General features: G+C 43.0%; 1 protein-coding gene across 2 annotated transcripts in view; it reads right to left on the bottom strand.

Moving 5' to 3' along the window:
• Positions 1-4,301: 4,301 nt before the first annotated feature.
• LOC144611918 (SWI/SNF-related matrix-associated actin-dependent regulator of chromatin subfamily D member 1) overlaps positions 4,302-21,230 on the bottom strand; it is an 89,917-nt gene continuing 72,988 nt past the window's right edge. Inside the window, exons 13-14 of one of the 2 annotated variants that reach the window (XR_013549595.1) lie at positions 9,077-9,177; positions 4,302-5,125 (exon numbers count right to left, since the gene is read on the bottom strand). The gene's annotated coding sequence lies outside the window, so the exon portion shown is untranslated. The remainder of the gene's footprint in view (positions 5,126-9,076; positions 9,178-21,230) is intronic. The other variant, XR_013549596.1, reaches the window with a different exon arrangement.

The raw sequence follows: 21,230 nt of genomic DNA, 5'->3' as shown, positions 1-21,230 counted from the left end.
GAGTTACTAACAAGTCCCCAGAAGGTAGATTGGCAATGATGGCGTCTTTGATCCGTGTCTTGATCTTTTTTGGTACAAATTGAGCAGAGGTCCCCAAAGCTTTTCATTAAAGCAGCACAGGGGCACAGAATGTGAAAATATGCTGTTGTAGACATCGTGTTCCTAAATGGGACAGACTCGATCTAGTCTACGTAGTTCCATCTGACTACACCAAATCACCCCACTCTCAATACATTTCACAGAGTGCTGGAGTAACTCAGCGGGTCAGGCAGCATCTGTGGAGAACATGGATAGGTGACGTTTCACAGAGTGCTGGAGTAACTCAGCGGGTCAGGCAGCATCTGTGGAGAACATGGATAGGTGACGTTTCACAGAGTGCTGGAGTAACTCAGCGGGTCAGGCAGCATCTGTGGAGAACATGGATAGATGACGTTTCACAGAGTGCTGGAGTAACTCAGCGGGTCAGGCAGCATCTGTGGAGAACATGGATAGGTGACGTTTTGGGTGGAGACCCTTCTTCAGACTGTGTCTACCTTGGGTGGTAACATGTTCTATTCCCTTATCGTCCTTGGGTAAAGGGAATATTGGGAGCAAAGTTTATTGAAATTCAGCGAGTTGGTGATGTGGGGACCGGTATTTTGTCTTGTTTCATGGCAGTTGGTGCTCTGGGATGATGGAAGATTTGATGGCGTGATTTTGTGAATCTCCTTGTAAACTGCAAGGAGCAGAGCTCTAAGGTAACCCATCCGAGAGAGGTCAGCATATTATTCACGCTTGATTTGCGCTTGTGGTCGTTACGTACAAAGTGAGCTGCTTGGCGTTGTACTTTCTCCAGGGTGATCTTCTTGTTGTTGAAAGGATCCCATTACAGCTCCACAATACTCCAATTTGGGCCTGACCAAGGACTTGTAGGCGTTGTCTTTGACGGATGTACTACATGCGTGGAAATTTCTTTTAAGAAGGCCGAGAGTTGAATTTGCTTTGTTCGACGCTTGACCAATACGCATCGCCCAACTTAAATCTTTGCTTAATTCGACTCCTAGTCATGGGTGATGGTCGACGGCAAGCAATGTATGGCTACCCATGTTGTATTCCAATAAAAGTGGTTTTGCCTTGTGTGGGACATGCATGGTGTGACATTTGGTTGTATTGAATGACATCGGCCGGGTTATCCCCCACTCACAGAGGGCATCCAGATCCTTTTGTAAGGACAAGCCGTCTTCTGGCGTTTTAATCTCTCTATAAATTATGGCATCATTTGCGAAGAGTCGAACTCTGGACAAAACTGTGTTTGGAAGGTCATTGATATACAGTAGGAAGAGCAATGGACCCATCCATGGCAGTCCCCTGTGGCACACCTGATGTCACAGGAGCAACTGCCAATGAGACGAGCTTTGTCTTGTCTCATGGCAGTTGGTGCTCTGTGATGATGGAAGATTTGATGGCGTGATTTTGTGAATCTCCTTGTAAACTGCAAGGAGCAGAGCTCTAAGGTAACCCATCCGAGAGAGGTCAGCATATTATTCACGCTTGATTTGCGCTTGTAGTCGTTACTTACAAAGCCAGCTGCTTGGCGTTGCACTTTCTCCAGGGTGATCTTCTTGTTGTTGAAAGGATCCCAATACAGCTCCACAATACTCCAAATTGGGCCTGACCAAGGACTTGTAGGCGTTCTTCCTCCAAGAGAACTCGCTGGTGCCTCCTTGTCAAAAAGATCTCAATCCATTTTAAGAGGTTGCCGTCTATTCCTGCTTGTACAGGAGCCCCTTGTGGGGAACCTTATCAAAAGCCTTGCTGAAGTCTAATATACGGTGGCGCAGCGGTAGAGTCGCTGCCTTACAGCGAATGCAGCGCCGGTGACCCGGGTTCCATCCCGACCACGGGAGCTGTCTGTACGTTCTCCCCGTGACCCGCGTGGGTTTTCTCCGAGACCTTCGGTTTCCGCCCACACTCCAAAGACGTGCAGGTTTGTAGGTTAATTGGCTTGGTAAATGTGAACAAATTGTCCCCAGTGGGTGTAGGATCGCTGGTCGGCGAGGACCCGGTGGGCCGAAAGGGCCTGTTTCCGCGCTGTGTCTCTAAATTAAAAAAATTAAATTAAATAATCGGGTCAGTCTGACCCTTGTAATCGAGTGGCCTGGCCAGATCAACGATGAGTCCCATCAGTTGCGTTTCACATGATCGACCCTGTCTAAAGCCACGTTGGTGGTTTGTTAGTACCGTGTGGAAGTCAATATGGTCCATAATACGTGGTTGGATTTTATGTTCGAGAATCATGCATGGTATGGAAGTCAGTGAAACTGGGCGATAGTTTGCTGGGTTTATCCGATCTTTTTTATAGATGGGGACAACGTTAGCATTCAGCCAATCTCCTGGGAGTTCTGCAATATCCACAGACTTCTGAAAAATCAATGGAGAAGGCCCAGGATAGAAAGGTCAGTGTGGGAATGGGAACACAGCAACAAGGAACAGCTTATGTTACAACTGATAAGAGCCCAGAACAGTTAATCCCTTCCTGGTAGGAAGGTACTTGATCCATCCGAATGATCCCATTGGAGGTAAACAAGCCAGTTTTTCAGTGGTGTGTTCAGAGTGTGTTCCATGTGAAAGTTGTTAGTTGAATGGCCAGTGTCTATAGTCTGTTATGTTCAGTCTTCAGTCCTTTAGTTAGATATCCATAGTTTTTTTGTTAGCGATGATGTGTTCAGTTGTTAGTTAAGGTCTGCAGATCTTTGAATACTTTGCTTTGATGCGGTATAACAATTGTTTTAAAGTTTTAAACAATGGTGCAGTGGCAGAGTTGCTGCCTCACGGCGCCAGAGACCCGGGTTCCATCCTGACCACGGGTGCTGTCTGTGTGGAGTTTGTACATTCTCCGCGTGGGTTTTCTCTGGGTACTCCAGTTTCCCCCCACACTCCAATGACGTGCAGGTTTGCAGGTTAATTGGCTTGGTGTAATTGTAAATTGTCCCTAGTGTGTGTAGGGTAGTGTTAGTGTGTGGGGATCGCTGGTCGGCGCGGACTCGGTGCGCCGAAGGGCCGGTATCTCTAAACTAAACTAAACACTAATTAATCACAAGTAATTACTACAATCTGCATTTTCTGTTTATCGCTCTTATCCTGGGGCCCCTCAACTTTATATTTCTGCTTCTCACTCTCTCTATCCTGACTCCGATCCATAACGTACCCACATATACCCTAGTTCCTTTGCACTCTGAATTACCCATAACTAGTCATTTAAGAAACAGCCAGATAGGTAGATGGATAGAACAGGTTTGGGGGAATATGGGCCAAACGCGGGCAGGTTGGACTAGTGTAGATGGGGCATGTTGGCCGGTGTGGGTAAGTTGGGCCGAAGGGCCTGTTTCCACGCTGTATCACTCTGTGACTCTATGAAGGGCCTGTTTCCACACTGTATCACTCTGTGACTCTATGAAGGGCCTGTTTCCACACTGTATCACTCTGTGACTCTATGAAGGGCCTGTTTCCACACTGTATCACTCTGAGACTCTATGAAGGGCCTGTTTCCACACTGTATCACTCTGTGACTATATGAAGGGCCTGTTTCCACACTGTATCACTCTGTGACTCTATGAAGGGCCTGTTTCCACACTGTATCACTCTGTGACTCTATGAAGGGCCTGTTTCCACACTGTATCACTCTGTGACTATGATCACCGAGGCTGTGCACTGTGGGATTCGAGCCCACGCAGGCAGAAACCCGCTCCCTCACGGTTATTCTGGCTTCGGCTGCGCTCTTTGGCCACCTGGATTCTAACGGATGCGAGCGGCACGGAAGACTCAAGGCAAGGAGAGCCCGTACCTCTTTATGCACTTGTTCCCACGTGCTATCCCAATGACACACAATGCCACTGTCACCATTCCCAATGTAAATATACCCCAATCACCAATTTCTCCAATTGAAACGAGGGCGTCTAATATCCGGAAAAGAGACGTCCACATTTCTAGCACCGTAAACCTGGGTTCCACATTGGCCAGTGTGGAATCCAGGTCGACCTGAAAACTATTTTGAAAGAACGAAACAGTAAAAAGACACAGACAGGACAAGTCCATGCTGGGCTCTTACACTCTGAACTCTTGTTACTTGAATGGCCAGCTCTTTTTTGAGAGCCTTCCACAAATAACGAGGAAACTTAGAATGAACAATTAACTTCCACAGTGAAAACTCGCAACGCAGAATCCAAACAACAAAGGAAACGTTGAAGGTGTGCCTCCCCTTCCACGCTACTTCGTAAAGGGACAAAGGGACACAGGAGCAGAATCTTTCAATGACATCTCCTTCCACCTGGAACATCAGATTAATTCAACATCTGCACAGTTTTTTAAAATTGAGAATAAAGGTTCTTTTTCAGATAGGATGTCTCTATACACTTCAGAATTCATTATGCTACTACTATCAGCAGTTGTATCATCAATGAAGATAAGTGAGCCAGTACCTTCAGCAGCCATACATGCCCAGGCCATAACACCCCCACCACCATGTTTCACAGATGAGGTGGTATGCTTTGGATCTTGGGCAGTTCCTTCTCTCCTCCATACTTTGCTCTTGTCATCACTCTGATAGAAGTTAATCTTCATCTCATCTGTCCACAAGACCTTTTTCCAGAACTGTGGTTGCTCTTTTAATTACTTCTTGGCAAACTGTAACCTGGCCATCCTATTTTTGCGGCTAACCAGTGGTTTGCATCTTGCAGTGTAGCCTCTGTATTTCTGTTCATGAAGTCTTCTGCGGACAGTGATCATTGACAAATCCACACCTGACTCCTGAAGAGTGTTTCTGATCTGTCGGACAGGTGTTTGGGGATTTTTCTTTATTATAGAGAGAATTCTTCTGTCATCAGCTGTGGAGGTCTTCCTTGGCCTGCCAGTCCCTTTGTGATTAATGAGCTCACCAGTGCTCTCTTTCTTCTTAATGATGTTCCAAACAGTTGATTTTGGTAAGCCTAAGGTTTGGCTGATGTCTCTAACAGTTTTATTCTTGTTTCTCAGTCTCATAATGGCTTCTTTGACTTTCATTGGCACAACTTTGGTCCTCGTGTTGATTAACAGCAATCAAAGTTGGAAAGACTGGAGGAAAGACTAGGTGCTGAGAGCTCTCTTGTACCTGCATTAAGGAGGCAATTAACACACCTGAGCAATTACAGACACCTGTGAAGCCACAGGTGTCCCAAACATTATGGTGCCCTGAAATGGGGACCATGTACAAACACAGCTGTAATTTCGACATGGTGAAACCAAAATGTATAAAAATGGCCTTTATTACAATCTGACAATGTGCACTTTAACCACGTGATTTTTTTTCTGTTACAAATCTCAAATTGTGGAGTACAGTGGCAAATAAATAAATGATGGGTCTTTGTCCCAAACATTATGGAGGGCACTGCAGATATACTGTATGTTTTATATCTCTAAGAAGATAAATCTCTAATATTTTCCATATCTAAGGGGTGTCCGCGCCTCTTGTTCAGCTGGGGTGGGGGGGGGGAGGGGGAGATGGAGATGGAGATGGATCTACAAGTTACAAATTGTAGGGGTCGGCAGAGAATTCTTGGGGATAGTTTACTTTAAAAAAATGTTAACTGCTGCAAAACAAGTCTGCCGAACACAGTGTCAAAGCGAAGGTGACATCGAACCAAACAGAGATAAAATGGAATCGGAGAAAGTCAGACTGGTGGGAGAACTGGGAAGGGGGAGGGAGAGAGAGGGAAAGCAGGGGTTACTTGAAGTTAGAGAAGTCAATGTTCATACCGCTGGGGTGTGAGCTGCCCAAGCGAAATATGAGGTGCTGTTCCTCCAGTTTGTGCTGGGCTTCACTCTGACAATGGAGGAGGCCCAGGACAGAAAGGTCAGTGTGGGAGTGTGAGGGGGAGTTAAAGTGTTGACTTCTCTCACCCCTCTCTCCCCATCGCTCCCCCCTTCCCAGTTCTCCGACCAGTCTGATTGCCCCCTGATTACATTTTATCTGTTTGCTTGCTTGTCACCTTCTCCAGGCTAACAATGATCATTCTATTCTACAATTTCCTTGAGCTTCACCCCCTTTGACGTCTCGTTCTCACACCTTACCCTTCCTTATCTCTGTATCTCCCCCTCCCCTGACTCTCAGTCTGAAGAAGGGTCTCAATGTCACCCATTCCTTCTCTCCAGAGATGCTGCCAGTCCCGCCGAGTTACTCCAGCATTTTGTGTCTTATCTTTACTGGTGTAAACCAGCATCTGCAGTTCCTTTCTACACAGTTTTTTCTAGAAGAACCTACACAAAATAGTGAACAGTAATCCTTCCCTGGTATGAAGATACTTAATACATCCTGGATATCCTATAATGGGTACAGAAGTCTGTTTCTCAGCAGTGTGTTCAGTGTGAAAGTTCTTCGTTAGGTTCACTCTTCAGTATTTTATTTGTAAAACATATAAGATTATTAAGGGGTTGGACACGTTAGAGGCAGGAAACATGTTCCCAATGTTGGGGGAGTCCAGAACCAGGGGCCACAGTTTAAGAATAAGGGGTGGGTCATTTAGAACGGAGATGAGGAAAAACTTTTTCAGTCAGAGAGTTGTAAATCTGTGGAATTATCTGCCTCAGAAGGCAGTGGAGGCCAATTCTCTGAATGCATTCAAGAGAGAGCTAGATAGAGCTCTTAAGGATAGTGGAGTCAGGGGGTATGGGGAGAAGGCAGGAACGGGGTACTGATTGAGAATGATCAGCCATGATCACATTGAATGGCTGGCTCGAAGGGCCGAATGGCCTCCTCCTACACCTATTGGCTATTGGCTATTGTCTATTGTGTAAATCCATATTTTTGGTTTGTTTTGTTAGTTATAATATGTTCAGTTTTTAGTTAAGGTCTGCAGATCTATTAATACTTTGCTCTGATGCTGTATAACCATTGGACCTGAATAAAAAGTTTTAAACGCTGCTAATTAATCCTGTAATTAGTAATGAATACTACTCTTGTCATTTGTCGCGAGATTCTAAATTCTGCAGTTTCTATATATACCTCTTATTCTGGGGCCCCATCACTTTATATTTCTGCTTCTCACTCCATCTACAAAACTAGGGTACATGTGGAAACAAATAAAGATGCTGGCCTATACCAAAGATAGACACAGAGTGCTGGAGTAACTCAGCGGGTCAGGCAGCATCTGTGGAGAACATGGATAGGTGACGTTTCACAGAGTGCTGGAGTAACTCAGCGGGACAGGCAGCATCTGTGGAGAACATGGATAGGTGACGTTTCACAGAGTGCTGGAGTAACTCAGCGGGTCAGGCAGCATCTGTGGGGAACATGGATAGGTGACGTTTCACAGAGTGCTGGGGTAACTCAGCGGGTCAGGCAGCATCTGTGGAGAACATGGATAGGTGACGTTTCACAGAGTGCTGGAGTAACTCAGCGGGTCAGGCAGCATCTGTGGAGAACATGGATAGGTGACGTTTCACAGAGTGCTGGAGTAACTCAGCGGGTCAGGCAGCATCTGTGGAGAACATGGATAGGTGACGTTTCACAGAGTGCTGGAGTAACTCAGCGGGTCAGGCAGCACCTCACACGCCCTTTGACTCTTTAATAACTTTCCGTTTACAGGCCAGTCCCGCTGAGTTACTCCAGCACTCTGTGAAACGTCACCTATCCATGTTCTCCACAGATGCTGCCTGACCCGCTGAGTTACTCCAGCACTCTGTGTCTATCTTTGGTATAGGCCAGCATCTTTATTTGTTTCCACATGTACCCTAGTTTCTTTGCCAAGCCATCCTTCTGGACTCTGAATTGCCCATAATCATCTAGCATTACACAGTGTTCCAACCCGCTCTCACAGGGACCCAGGTCACTCATAGGCATAGGCAGTTATTCCTCTTCTCCAGCGAGCCTCTCCTGCGGAGTTCCACAAGGCTCCATCCTAGGCCCCATTCTCTTCTCTCTATACATGCTCCCCCTTGGCCAAATCATTCAAAGGCACGGCATTTCTTTCCACTGCTATGCCGATGACACACAGCTTTACCTCCCCCTGAAACCCAACAACCGGTCAAATTTAAACAGCCTCTTACACTGCCTTGAGGACGAAAAATGTTGGATGGCTCAGAACTTCCTCCAATTAAACGAGAGCAAGTCTGAGGTCATCCTATTCGGCCCCCCCGACTCCATCAAATCGATAACAGGCAGTCTTGGAAGCCTATCCTGCCTAGTCAAACCGCATGTCAAAAACCTCGGCGTGATATTTGACTCTGCATTAAAGTTTGACAAGCAAGTCAACGCTGTGGTAAAAGCCAGCTTCTTCCAACTTCGTACCATAGCTAAAATCAAACCTTTCCTCCAATTCGACGACACTGAAAAAATCATTCATGCTTTCATTTCCTCCCGCCTAGACTACTGCAACTCCCTATACACTGGGATCAGCCAATCATCCCTGTCCCGCCTGCAACTGGTCCAAAACGCCGCAGCGAGACTCCTGACGGGTACCCGTAAAAGGGACCACATCACGGCGATTCTGGCCTCTCTCCACTGGCTCCCTGTACGGTACAGAATCAACTTCAAGCTCCTCCTATTCACATATAAAGCCCTAAATGGACATTCCCCCCCCCCCACATCAAAAATCTTCTAACCCACCTCTCTAACTCCAGGTCCCTCAGGTCAGCCGACTTGGGGCTACTCACTATCCCGCGGTCTAGGCTTAAGCTCAGGGGTGACCGCGCTTTTGCGGTTGCAGCTCCTAGACTGTGGAACAGCATCCCTCTCCCCATCAGAACTGCCCCCTCCTTCGACTCCTTTAAGTCCAGGCTCAAAACCTATTTCTACTCCCTAGCGTTTGAGGCCCATTGAGGAGGTGCTGTGAACTGTTTTGTATGTGCTGTTATGTTTGTGTGCTACTGTATGTTTCATTTTTTCCTTAGTACCTAATCAGATGTACAGCACTTTGGTCAACGTGGGTTGTTTTTAAATGTGCTATACAAATAAAATTGACTTGACTTGACTCACGTTTATTTCCACTTTGGCAATGCCCATTGCCCACCTGGATTCAAACAGGTGCTAGCGGCAGAAAAGACCCTGTGTAAGGGAAAGCCTTACCTTTGTTCATGCCGGCTGAGCCGTCCGTCACTCGAGGTCGCTTTTCACAAATCCAGGTCAGTGGAAGAGATTCCCAATCTTGGTGGCACCTCCAAACCTGCCTGAATCATTCACAAGAGACGTGAGTGGGAGTAAACCACTTCTCTATTCCCGATGACTGCAGTAGAAGACTTCAAGTGGATGAGCTTGAGGCTCAGTTAGAGGTTGGTAGATACGACATTGTGGGGATTACAGAGATGTGGCTGCAGGAGGATCGGGCCTGGGAACTTAATATTCAGGGTTATACATCCTATAGAAAGGACAGGCAGGTGGGCAGAGGCTGTGGGGTAGCTCTGCTGGTGAGGGACGAAATTCAGTCCCTTGCGAGGGGTGACATAGGGACTGACGAGGTAGAGTCACTGTGGATAGAGTTGAGGAATTGTAAAGGTAAGAAGACATTAATGGGAGTTATCTACAGACCCCCAAACAGTAGCCTAGCTATAGGTTTTAAGTTGCAGCAGGAGTTAAAACTGGCATGTAACAAAGGTAATGCCACTGTGGTGATGGGGGATTTCAACATGCAGGTAGACTGGGAAAATCAGGTTGGTTCTGGACCCCAAGAAAGAGAGTTTGTAGAGTGCCGAGATGGATTCTTAGAGCAGCTTGTGCTGGAGCCTACCAGAGAGAAGGCAATTCTGGATTTAGTGTTGTCCAATGAACCAGATTTGATAAGAGAACAAAAGGTAAAGGAACCGCTTGAAGGTAGTGATGATAATATGATTAGTTTTAATCTGCAATTTGAGAGGGAGAAGGTTAAATCGGAAGTGTCAGTGTTGCAGTTGAACAAAGGGGACTATGAAGGCATGAGAGAGGAGCTGGCCAAGGTCGACTGGAAAGGGATCCTAGCAGGATTGACGGTGGAACAGCAATGACAGGAATTTCTGGGCATAATCCGGAAGATGCAGGATCATTTCATTCCAAAGAGGAAGAAAGATTCTAAGGGGGTAGGAGGCAACTGTGGCTGACAAGGAAAGTTAGGGATGGAATAAAACTAAAAGAAAAGATGTATAACATAGCAAAGAGTAGCGGGAGGCCAGAGGATTGGGAAACTTTCAAAGGACAACAGAAGGTAACAAAACGGGCAATACGGGCTGAAAAGATGAAGTACGAGGGGAAGCTGGCCAAGAATATAAAGAAGGACAGTAAAAGCTTCTTTAGATATGTTAAGAGAAAAAGATTAGCAAAGACAAATGTAGGTCCCTTGAAGGCAGAAACGGGTGAAATTATTATGGGTAACAAGGAAATGGCAGAAGAGTTGAACACCTTGTACATCAGTCACTGAAAGTTGGCGTGCAGGTACAGCAGGCAGTGAAGAAAGCTAATGGCATGTTGGCCTTCATAACAAGAGGATTTGAGCAGAGGAGTAAAGAGGTCTTTCTGCAGCTGTATAAGGCCCTGGTGAGACCACATCTGGAGTATTGTGTGCAGTTTTGGTCTCCTAATTTGAGGAAGGACGTCCTTGCTGTTGAGGCAGTGCAGCGTAGGTTCACGATGTTAATTCCTGGGATGGCAGGACTGTCATATGAGGAAAGATAGGAAAGACTGGACTTGTATTCACTGGAATTTAGAAAGATGAGAGGGGATCTTATAGAAACGTATAAAATTATTAACGGACTGGACAAGCTAGATGCAGGAAAAATGTTCCCAATGTTGGGGGAGTCCAGAACCAGGGGCCACAGTCTAAGAATAAAGGGGAGGCCATTTAAAACTGAGGTGAGAAGGAACTTTTTCACCCAGAGAGTTGTAAATTTGTGGAATTCTCTGCCACAGAAGGCAGTGGAGGCCAATTCACTGGATAAATTTAAAAGAGAGTTAGATAGAGCTCTTGGGGCTAGTGGAATCAAGGGATATGGGGAGAAGGCAGGAACGGGGTACTGATTGAGAATGATCAGCCATGATCACATTGAATGGCGGTGCTGGCTCGAAGGGCCAAGTGACCTCCTCCTGCACCTATTGTCTATGTTTCTATGACTGGCCATGCAAGGAGAACAGTCAATGGGACTGTTCTGCAGTCTCAAATTGTGCAGCCTTTTTATATCCTTTTTGATATCGGAGATGGCAAGTCATTCACGTACACTTGTGTTCAAGGCTAACTTGACATTCTTCCCCTTAGCAACGCAGCCTCATCACTAAAAAACAAGATAGCCGGATGTTCCAGTTGTTGACTTTGTGGGTCAGTGTGACCAGACATGATTATCCTAGACTGGGGGTGGCAGGATATTGCTTAATCCCTTAACTTTTAACCCTTTTTTACCACTCTTTCAATATTACTTGATTTCAAGGCACGGAATAACTTTGTTTAAAAGTGTTGACAACACTTTTATACATTTTAACCGTACAAAGGATGGAGACAAGAGGTAAAAAAGGTTCTCCAAAAAAAGATCGCGGTAGAGGCAATGGTGAAGTCTGATCCCAGTACTTTAGAAGCAACAGCGAAACGGAGTGATAAACTGGATAAAAGATTCTGCGGCTTGGCAGCATTGATGAAAGAAGTTGGGAACAAGCTGAGTGCGTTACAAGCCGAGTCTCGCGAACAGAAGGAACAAATTGCTAATTTGTTAACCTTGGGTCAGGAAAGACATGCGAAGATTGCTGCATTGGAACGGAAAATGACCGAGAATTCCCGAGCGCTCGAACATTACAAGATTAAAAATATGGTTCTGGAAATAGAAGCCGTCGACAGAATCTGCGAATTGTTGGTCTGCCTGAAGGTGATGATGCTATTAAATATGTTTCTAGAATTCTCAAGGAGATTTTCGGCGCCCAGCAGTTTGGAGATCTGCCGATTTTGGATAGTCGGGAAAACCCCCGGTCTCGGAGACAAACCGAGACTTTTGATTGTTCGGTTCCACTTTATGCAGATGAAGGAAAATACCCTCCGAGCAGCAAGAAGATTGGGCATGATCGAATTCCAAGATTGCAAGTTTCGTATTTTACCCGACTACAGCCGCGAACTTATGAGACGAAGACTGCCTTTCTATAAGGTAATGTCTGAGTTATTTAAGAAGCATCTACGCCCTGCCCTGACCTATCCAGCCAGATTGTAAATACAACTCCCTGATGGTACAATTCAGTTCTTCAACAACCCGCAAGATGTTTCCTGCTTTCTGGAGGATTATCAAGATCCTGCGTAAACTTTATATTGTTTTCTCCGGCGGGACTGACTGAATTTATAGTTTATCGATTAGTTTATACATGGCTCCCGGCATCGCTGTGACTGGGAGTGGACAGTGTTCACTGTGGAGCTGCTGAGAGCCAGTCTGAGTTACAATCCCAGATCTCTTACTTCTAATTTGACAACATTATGCTTTTTCATTCTTGGATGTTTATTACAATTTTATATTTTAATTTCTTCTTTCTCTTACTATTATAGTTATCCTTTTTTTAATTGTTTGATATCATAAATAATTAAGAATTTAACCTGATGAGTTATTTTTGATTATTTTTTGGAACATTAACATGATGGTATCATAACTTTTAAGTTTTTAAGATATTGTTATTTTTCAGAATATTAACATGATGGTATCATAACTTTTAAGTTTTTAAGATATTGTTATTTTTCAGAATATTAACATGATGGTATCATACCTTAACCGTTAAGATTTTTAAGATATTGTTATTTTTCGGAATATTAACATGATGGTATCATACCTTAACCGTTAAGATTTTTAAGATATTGTTATTTTTCGGGAATATTAATATGATGGTATCATACCTTAACCTTTAAGATTTTTAAGATATTGTTATTTTTCGGGAATATTAATATGATGGTATCATACCTTAACCGTTAAGATTTTTAAGATATTGTTATTTTTCAGAATATTAATATGACGGTATCATACTTTAACCTTTAAGTTTTTTAAGATATTGTTTTTTATTTTTAATGACCCACTTTTGGGTTTTTCAGAATAAGTAAGAATTTATTCCGGTAACTGATTTTTTGAATAGCATTACGACTGTTTTAGATTTTATTTTGTAAGATTTTCCTTTTCCAAAATATTTTTCGAATGGTTTTCTTTTTGGAAAACAATACTGAACAAGGGTTCTTCACAGTTTGCATGTATTTCCTAACCATAATATTATCATATATATACAGCCGGAAACAGGCCTTTTCGGCCCTCCAAGTCCGTGCCGCCCAGTATTAATTTGTTTTGACTATTGAGTGGTAAATATACCTTTCCTCTACTTATGGAGCTGTTGCTACAGAGACGGGATTAGAGGAGTGGTTAGGTAGTGTACTGCCTGCCTACTGGTCAGTTTCGGGCTTTGCGTGGGTGGGGGGGCGAGACTTTTGCTTTTAGTTTCGTTTTATCTTTCTGGGCTGTATTAGAACTACAAAAATGTTTGAAATGTCGTAACTTCCGATTCCGCATTAGATTCTTTTCCTTCCAGTCTCATGAACTACTTTGGTCTACGAAGCTAACCCATTACATTCCATATGATTTTTACAAGCAATATGGATAAAGTTATTAATTTTATCTCATGGAATGCTAATGGTTTGAACCATCCTATTAAGAGGAAAGATTTTTTTAAAGTTTTTCGTAGACTAAATGCTCAGATTATCTTTGTTCAGGAAACTCATGTGAGGATAATCAACGTTTTTTTAAGTTTGGAGAGGGCAGCAGTTCCACTCAAATTCACAGGCAAAAGTGAAAGGAGTTTCTATTTTTATTGACTCCTCAATTTCGTTTGTTCATTATGAAACAATTTCTGATCCATATGGTAGATTTTTGATGATTACTGGTTTACTTCATAACCAAAACGTTGTCATGGTGAATGTTTATGCACCTAATATTGATTACCCTGAGTTTTTTAAACAGTTAGTTGCGTCCTTTCCTAATCTAAACGAACATACTTTGATAATGGGTGGAGATTTTAACTGTTGTTTGAATCCCCCATGGATAGATCTGTATCTAATCAAGCACTCCCAAATAAATCCGCTAGTTTTATTCATTCTTTTTTACTTGATTCTGGAATGTTAGAAGTTTGGAGATTCTTACACCCAAATGATAAAGATTTTTTTTTTTTTTTCATGTATATCATAGTTACTCCAGGATTGACTCCAGGATTGATTCCCGGTTAGTCTCGTCGGTTACTGTGTGTGAGTATGATGCAATTGCCATTTCTGATCATGCACCATTGAAACTATCAATCAAACTATCTGATTTAAATTCTAGTGCTAAACAGTGGCGATTTAACACGACTTTGCTTCAAGATTTGAATTTTGTTAATTTCATTAAAGAACAGATTGCCTTTTTCTTTTCAACAAACTCTACTGAAGAAATATCCAATGGGGTAGTCTGGGATGCTTTTAAGGCATATATTCGTGGACAAATTATTTCATACTCTGCAGGATTAAAAAAACAAATTAAAAATGAAATACCTATATAGGCTGATGAGATTAAAGAAATTTATAAAAAATATTCAAAAGCTCCCAGTTTAGAGCTTTATAAGAATGGAGTTGAACTTCAAATGAGACATGATTTGTTATTAGTATCACCGATTGAGAATCAACTACTTAAAACCAAAAGTCAACTTTATATACATGGTGATAAATCTGGCAAAATTATTTTCCAATCAGTTGAAAGCTGTTTCAGCCAAACGTCAGATTATTAAAGTTAGTAAACGAGATAGTACTCTGACAGTAGATCATGACGGAATTAATAAATCCTTTCAAGAATATTATACCTTGCTATAATATCAATCAGAATTTCCTACTGATTCCAATATAATGCATGAGTTTTCAAAGAAATTGAATTTGCCAAATTTATCACATAATGAGTCTTTGTTGTTAGATGAACCCATCACGGAGGAAGAAATACAGAAAGCAATCCTTTCGATGAACTCTGGTAAAGCTCCCGGTTTAGACGGGTATACAGTGGAATTCTTTAAATATTTTTCAAGTTTACTATCCCCTGGCTATGCAAAGTTTTTAAAGAAGCCCTTTTAATGAATAAATTACCACAATCATTTTATGAAGCATCTATCTCTTTAATTCTTAAAAAAGGTAAAGATCCTACTGAAGTGGCATCATATAGACTTATATCATTGTTAAATGTAGATTCTAAAATTCCTTATATTAGCTATGAGATTGGAAAACATTTTACTGCAAATTATTTCTGAAGATCAGACAGGTTTTATTAAAAATCATTATTCATACTTTAACGTTAGGAGATTAATGAATATTGTATACACTGCTTCAAATAAAATTCCAGAATGTGTCATTTCACTTGATGCTGAGAAGGCATTTGACAGAGTGGAATGGGAATACTTATTCAATACACTTGAAAAATTTAAGATTGGTCCAAAATTTATCTCTTGGGTCAAGCTGATATATCATATACCTCAGGCTTCTGTACTTACTAATAATCAGAGATCCCCTTTCTTTATGCTCTTTCGAGGTACTAGACAGGGCTGTCCTTTAAGCCCTTTATTGTCTGATATTGCTTTGGAACCTTTGGCTAGTGCTCTTAGGGAATCCCCCAATATCTTTGGCATTGTCCGTGGGACTAAGACATATAAGCTATTGTAGGGACATATGGATTAGCGGGGGGGTCTCGAACCCTCGGTTGGGCTAACGAGGCACGAGATGCGGGAGTACGGGATATAGTTGTGTCTGGCGACCAGCTGGAAAGATGAGATTAGATTATTATACCTAGTTAAGTAGTGTGTGTCCAAAAGCTGCAGTCTGTTTGCAAATACCTTCGAATAAAGACTTTGAACAAAGACGCTCGTTGTGGACTCACTACATTGGTGACCCGAACGCGTAGAAAACACGCAGCATGTCGCAGGTGGGAGCGAGCGCAGGCGAGGTGCACCTACCGCCGTTCTGGGCCCATCAGCCGCACCTGTGGTTCGTACAGGCGGAATCACAGTTCCACATTAAAAAGGTGGATAGCGAACTGGAGAAGTTCCACCACCTGGTGAGCTGTCTGCAGGCGGAGGTGGCGGCGAGGGTCAGTCAGTATCTGACCAGTCCACCCCAAATGGAGCAGTACGTGGGGCTCAAGAGGCTCCTACTGAAGAAATTCGGCTGGAGCCAGAACCAGCGGGCTCTGAGGCTGCTCCATCTACCAGCGCTGGGGCAGCGGCTGCCGTCCGAGTTGATGACGGAAATGCTGACCTTGGTGGGCGACCATCAGCCGTGCATTATGTTCGAGGCGGCATTTCGAGAGAAGCTACCCCAGGACGTCAGGCTGGTGTTGGCCGACGTCTCGTTCGACGACCCGGAGACGTTCGCCGAGAAAGCCGACGTGCTCGTCAGGGAGCGGCACAACCGGGACGACTCGGTCAATCGTGTCTCGAGGCCCAGCGGCAGTCGGGGGAGCGGCCGGGACATACGGATTAGCGGGGGGGTCTCGAACCCTCGGTTGGGCTAACGAGGCACGAGATGCGGGAGCACGGGATATAGTTGTGTCTGGCGACCAGCTGGAAAGATGAGATTAGATTATTATACCTAGTTAAGTAGTGTGTGTCCAAAAGCTGCAGTCTGTTTGCAAATACCTTCGAATAAAGACTTTGAACAAAGACGCTCGTTGTGGACTCACTACACTATCTCTTTACGCAGATGATCTGTTATTATATATTTCTAATCCAGAGAAATCTATTCCTGCAATAATAGCTTTACTTAATCAATTTAGTCGTTTTTCTGGTTATAAATTAAATCTTAGTAAGAGTGAGCATTTTCCATTAAACAATCAAATTTCGAATTATGGACAGTTTCCATTTAGATTGACTACTGACTGTTTTACTTATTTAGGTATTAAGATTACCAAGAAACACAAGGACCTATTTAAAGCCAATTTTACGCCCTTAATTGACCATGTCAGACAACAGTTTACTAAATGGTCACCAATGTCCTTCTCCCTAATCGGCTGAATCAGTGCTATTAAAATGATTATTCTACCTCAATTTTTATATTTATTTCAGATGATTTCTATTTCTAAATCTTTTTTTGATATTATTGATTCAAAAAATTCTTCATATATATGGCAGAATAAAAATCCCAGACTAAGTAAAAAATACTTACAGAAATTTAAAAAAGATAGTGGTTTGGCATTGCCGAACTTTAGATTTTATTATTGGGCAGTTAATGCTCGTTACTTAACGTTTTGGACAAAAGATTTTGAGGATACCCAATGTCCAAGATGGATAAATCTTGAACGTGAATCTATGCAGGGGTTATCATTGGCTTCTATCCTAGGGGCCTCGTTACCTTTTACAATTACGAGATTGAATAAATATACGATTAACCCAATAATAAGACACACATTGCGAATATGGTTTCAATTTTGTACGTTTTTTGGATTGAATAGTTTTATCTTATCGAGTCCTATCATATCTAATTTTTTCTTTCAACTTTTTCAGTCAGAGAGTTGTGAATCTGTGGAATTCACTGCCTCAGAAGGCAGTGGAGGCCAATTCTCTGAATGCATTCAAGAGAGAGCTAAATAGAGCTCTTAAGGATAGCGGAGTCAGGGGGTATGGGGAGAAGGCAGGAACGGGGTACTGATTGAGAATGATCAGCCATGATCACATTGAATGGTGGTGCTGGCTCGAAGGGCCGAATGGCCTACTCCTGCGCCTATTGTCTAATGTTTAACCCTCCAGTATTGATCAAGCCTTTCTGCTATGGAAGAGGAAGGGATTCGTATCTTTTTGTGATTTGTTTTTAGACGGATGTTTTATGTCTTTTGAACAACTGTCCAATAAATATAATTGGCCTAATTCACATTTTTATAGGTATTTGCAAATTAGACATTTTTTTGAAGGCTACTTTACTGTCTTTTCCGTTATCACATCAAACTGAAATGACAGAATTTTTTTTATACTTGAATTCTTATCAGAAAGGTTTAATATCGACTATCTATGAGTTGATTTTGAAATTACAAGTAGGTACATCTGATAAAATTATGAATGATTGGGAAAGAGAACTTCAAATTTCTTTACCTATAGAGAAATGGGAGAGGATTCTTCAATTAGTCAATACCTCTTGACACGCTCTGATACAATTTAAGGCGGTTCACAGGGCCCATATGTTAAAAGATAAGTTAACGCGTTTTTATGATCATATAAATCCTACTTGTGATAGATGTCATTCTGAGGTGGCTTTGCTGACTCATATGTTTTGGTCTTGCCCACTTTTGGAAAAATATTGGAAAGAAATTTTAGATACTATTTCTGTAGTTTTAGGTATTGATTTACAACCTCATCCTATCACTGCAATGTTTGGGCCACCGATGTTAGATTCTATTCATCTGTCCCTTTCAGCCCGTCGGTTGATTGCTTTTACTACATTAATTGCCAGAAGATCTATTTTATTTAAATGGAAACATAGAAACATAGAAAATAGGTGCAGGAGTAGGCCATTCGGCCCTTCGAGCCTGCACCGCCATTCAATATGATCATGGCTGATCATCCAGCTCAGTATCCCGTACCTGCCTTCTCCCCATACCCCCTGATCCCTTTAGCCACAAGGGCCACATCTAACTCCCTCTTAAATATAGCCAATGAACTGGCCTCAACTACCTTCTGTGGCAGAGAATTCCACAGATTCACCACTCTCTGTGTTATGTTCAACACGGCATAAAGATAAAGTACACTCACACGTTAGTTGCCTGAATCACACCAGCCTTTATTTACCCAGCATTCCTAGCTCAAGGAACGCCCACTCATTAACATGGCACATGAATATGCATGACTACATTACACTGCTCTCCCTTTTTTTAGGTATTAAATCCAAGTACTCAGTTACAATTTTGGTATTGTGATACTTGATTTACATCAATACTTTTAACCATATTTACAAATTTAACCTAATTACTGGTTTGCGGTTCCTGCCTGATCGTTTAACAATAACAGGTGCAACAGGCATAACAGATGTACGCGTAGACTCAACTGTTAGCTTGTTTGGCTCTATGTTAGTACGCTGACCTTGACTAGCGAAGTCTGTCTCTTTATCTGTACTCACTGAATTTTGTGTATCAACCACAATAGTCTCTTCTAACTCACTTTCAGATGAATACTCAGGGATTAGGAATTCATGCTCAGTTTTCGGTTCGTCTTTGGCTGGAATCATTTGATCCACGTGAACACTTTTGATCTTGTCTCCAACATCCACTAAGTATCTTTTTGTTCCACACACTTCCACTATTTTCCCAACATCCCATTTGTCTCGACTGGACTTGTTGGGAGGACTGAGCACACGAACTTGCTCATCTGGCTTGAAGTTCCTCTCCTTTTTGTGGAAGTCAAAGTGGTGTTTTTGACTTAACTGTTTTTGCTCAACTCTCGAGGCCAAATTGGGTTGAACTAGACTTAGGCGTATTCTTAGCCTTCTCTTCATCAACAGTTCTGCAGGTGAATAACCCGTAGTTGTGTGTGGTGAAGTTCTGTACTTCAGCAAGAAACTAGCCAAACGATGTTTCATGCTGAGCTTTGAACTACCCTGCAAAACCTGTTTCTTGAGAACCTCTTTGACTACTCTAACAGACCTTTCCGCCGCCCCATTGGAGGCTGGATGGTATGGAGGAACAAGTGTGTGTTTTACCCCGTTACGCTGCATGAACTGTTTGAACTGTTCTGAACGAAACTGAGGTCCGTTATCAGAAACAAGTTCTTCTGGTAAACCATGACATGCAAAAATTGATCTCAACTCGTCTATGGTACGCTCAGCAGTAGTGCTTGACCCCATATGCTTAGCCTCAATCCATTTGGAATGACTATCTACTAGCACCAGAAAATGATCATTACCCTTTTCACAAAAGTCTACGTGAACTCTCTGAAATGGTCTACTTGGCCATGACCAGGGTTGCAGTGGTGTTTTTGGTGGTTTACTGCGGCAATCTTGACACACGCTACATTTGCTCACCAGTGACTCAATGTCACTGTCTATACCAGGCCAATACACAAAACTTCTAGCAATTGACTTCATGCTAACTATGCCAGGATGTTCGGCATGAAGTTCGTACATAATCTTGTTTCTTAAAGACTCTGGTACAACCACTCTATAACCCCACTTTATGCATCCCTGCTCGCATGATAATTCGTGTCGTCGATTATAGAAAGGCTTCAGTTCCGAGTTTGATCCACTCTCGACTTCAGTCCAACCATTCAATGTCTGTTCATAAACACTCTTCAGCACAGTGTCTTTCACTGTTTCAGCTGCAATTTCTGTTGCAGTCACTGGAAAGTCTTCATCTACGACTTGCAGTGTGTAGATTGAGTTCTCGCTTCCCACATCAGAGTTCTCATGGGACAATCGGGACAACGCATCTGCGACTGCGTTGCATTTGGAGCTTCTGTACTCCACCTTGTAGTCATACTGGGACAACAGAATTGCCCAGCGCTGCATCCTTGATGCCGCCATGGAAGGTATAGCTGACTTGGGACCCAGTATCGTGAGTAGTGGTTTGTGATCAGTCACAAGGGTGAATGGTCTGCCAAGAAGAAACTGGTGGAATTTCTTGATTCCGAACACAATGCTGAGTGCTTCCTTCTCTATCTGTGCATAGTTGCGCTCACTTGGTGATAGGGTGCGGGAGGCAAAAGCAATAGGCTTTTCCTGTCCGTCATCCATTACGTGGCAAATCACTGCACCTACACCATAACTTGAAGCATCACAAGCAAGTCTCATCTCGCGCGTCGTGTCGTAGTGAACAAGGAGTTTGTCACTTGTCAGGTTTTTCTTGCAGATGTCGTATGCATGTTGTTGTTCCTTTCCCCACATCCAATTCTCATCCTTTTGTAACAGATGATGTAGTGGCTTTAGCACGGTTGCTAAATCTGGAAGGAATCGTGCATAGAATTGCACCATCCCAAGGAATGATCGTAGCTCTGTCACATTGTTGGGCGTTGGAGCATTCACAATTGCTTCAATTTTCGCCTTCACTGGGCGCAGTCCGTTGGAATCTACTTTGAGTCCAAGGTAGATCACCTCTGATTGTGCAAATGCACATTTGCTCTTTCGTAATTTTACGTTGTGGCAGTTCAATCGTGTGAGAACTTGCTCGAGTACCTCCAGATGTTCTTCCATGCCCACTGTGAATATCAGTAGATCATCCTGGTTGCACACACAGTTCGGAATGCCTTGCAACATTTTGTCCATGACGGACTG

This window comes from Rhinoraja longicauda, chromosome 42, assembly GCF_053455715.1.
Source record: "Rhinoraja longicauda isolate Sanriku21f chromosome 42, sRhiLon1.1, whole genome shotgun sequence".
Classification (NCBI taxonomy): Eukaryota; Metazoa; Chordata; class Chondrichthyes; order Rajiformes; family Arhynchobatidae; genus Rhinoraja; species Rhinoraja longicauda.
The sequence above is the reverse complement of the archived record's forward strand: the minus strand, read 5'-3'. Positions and strand labels throughout refer to the sequence as shown.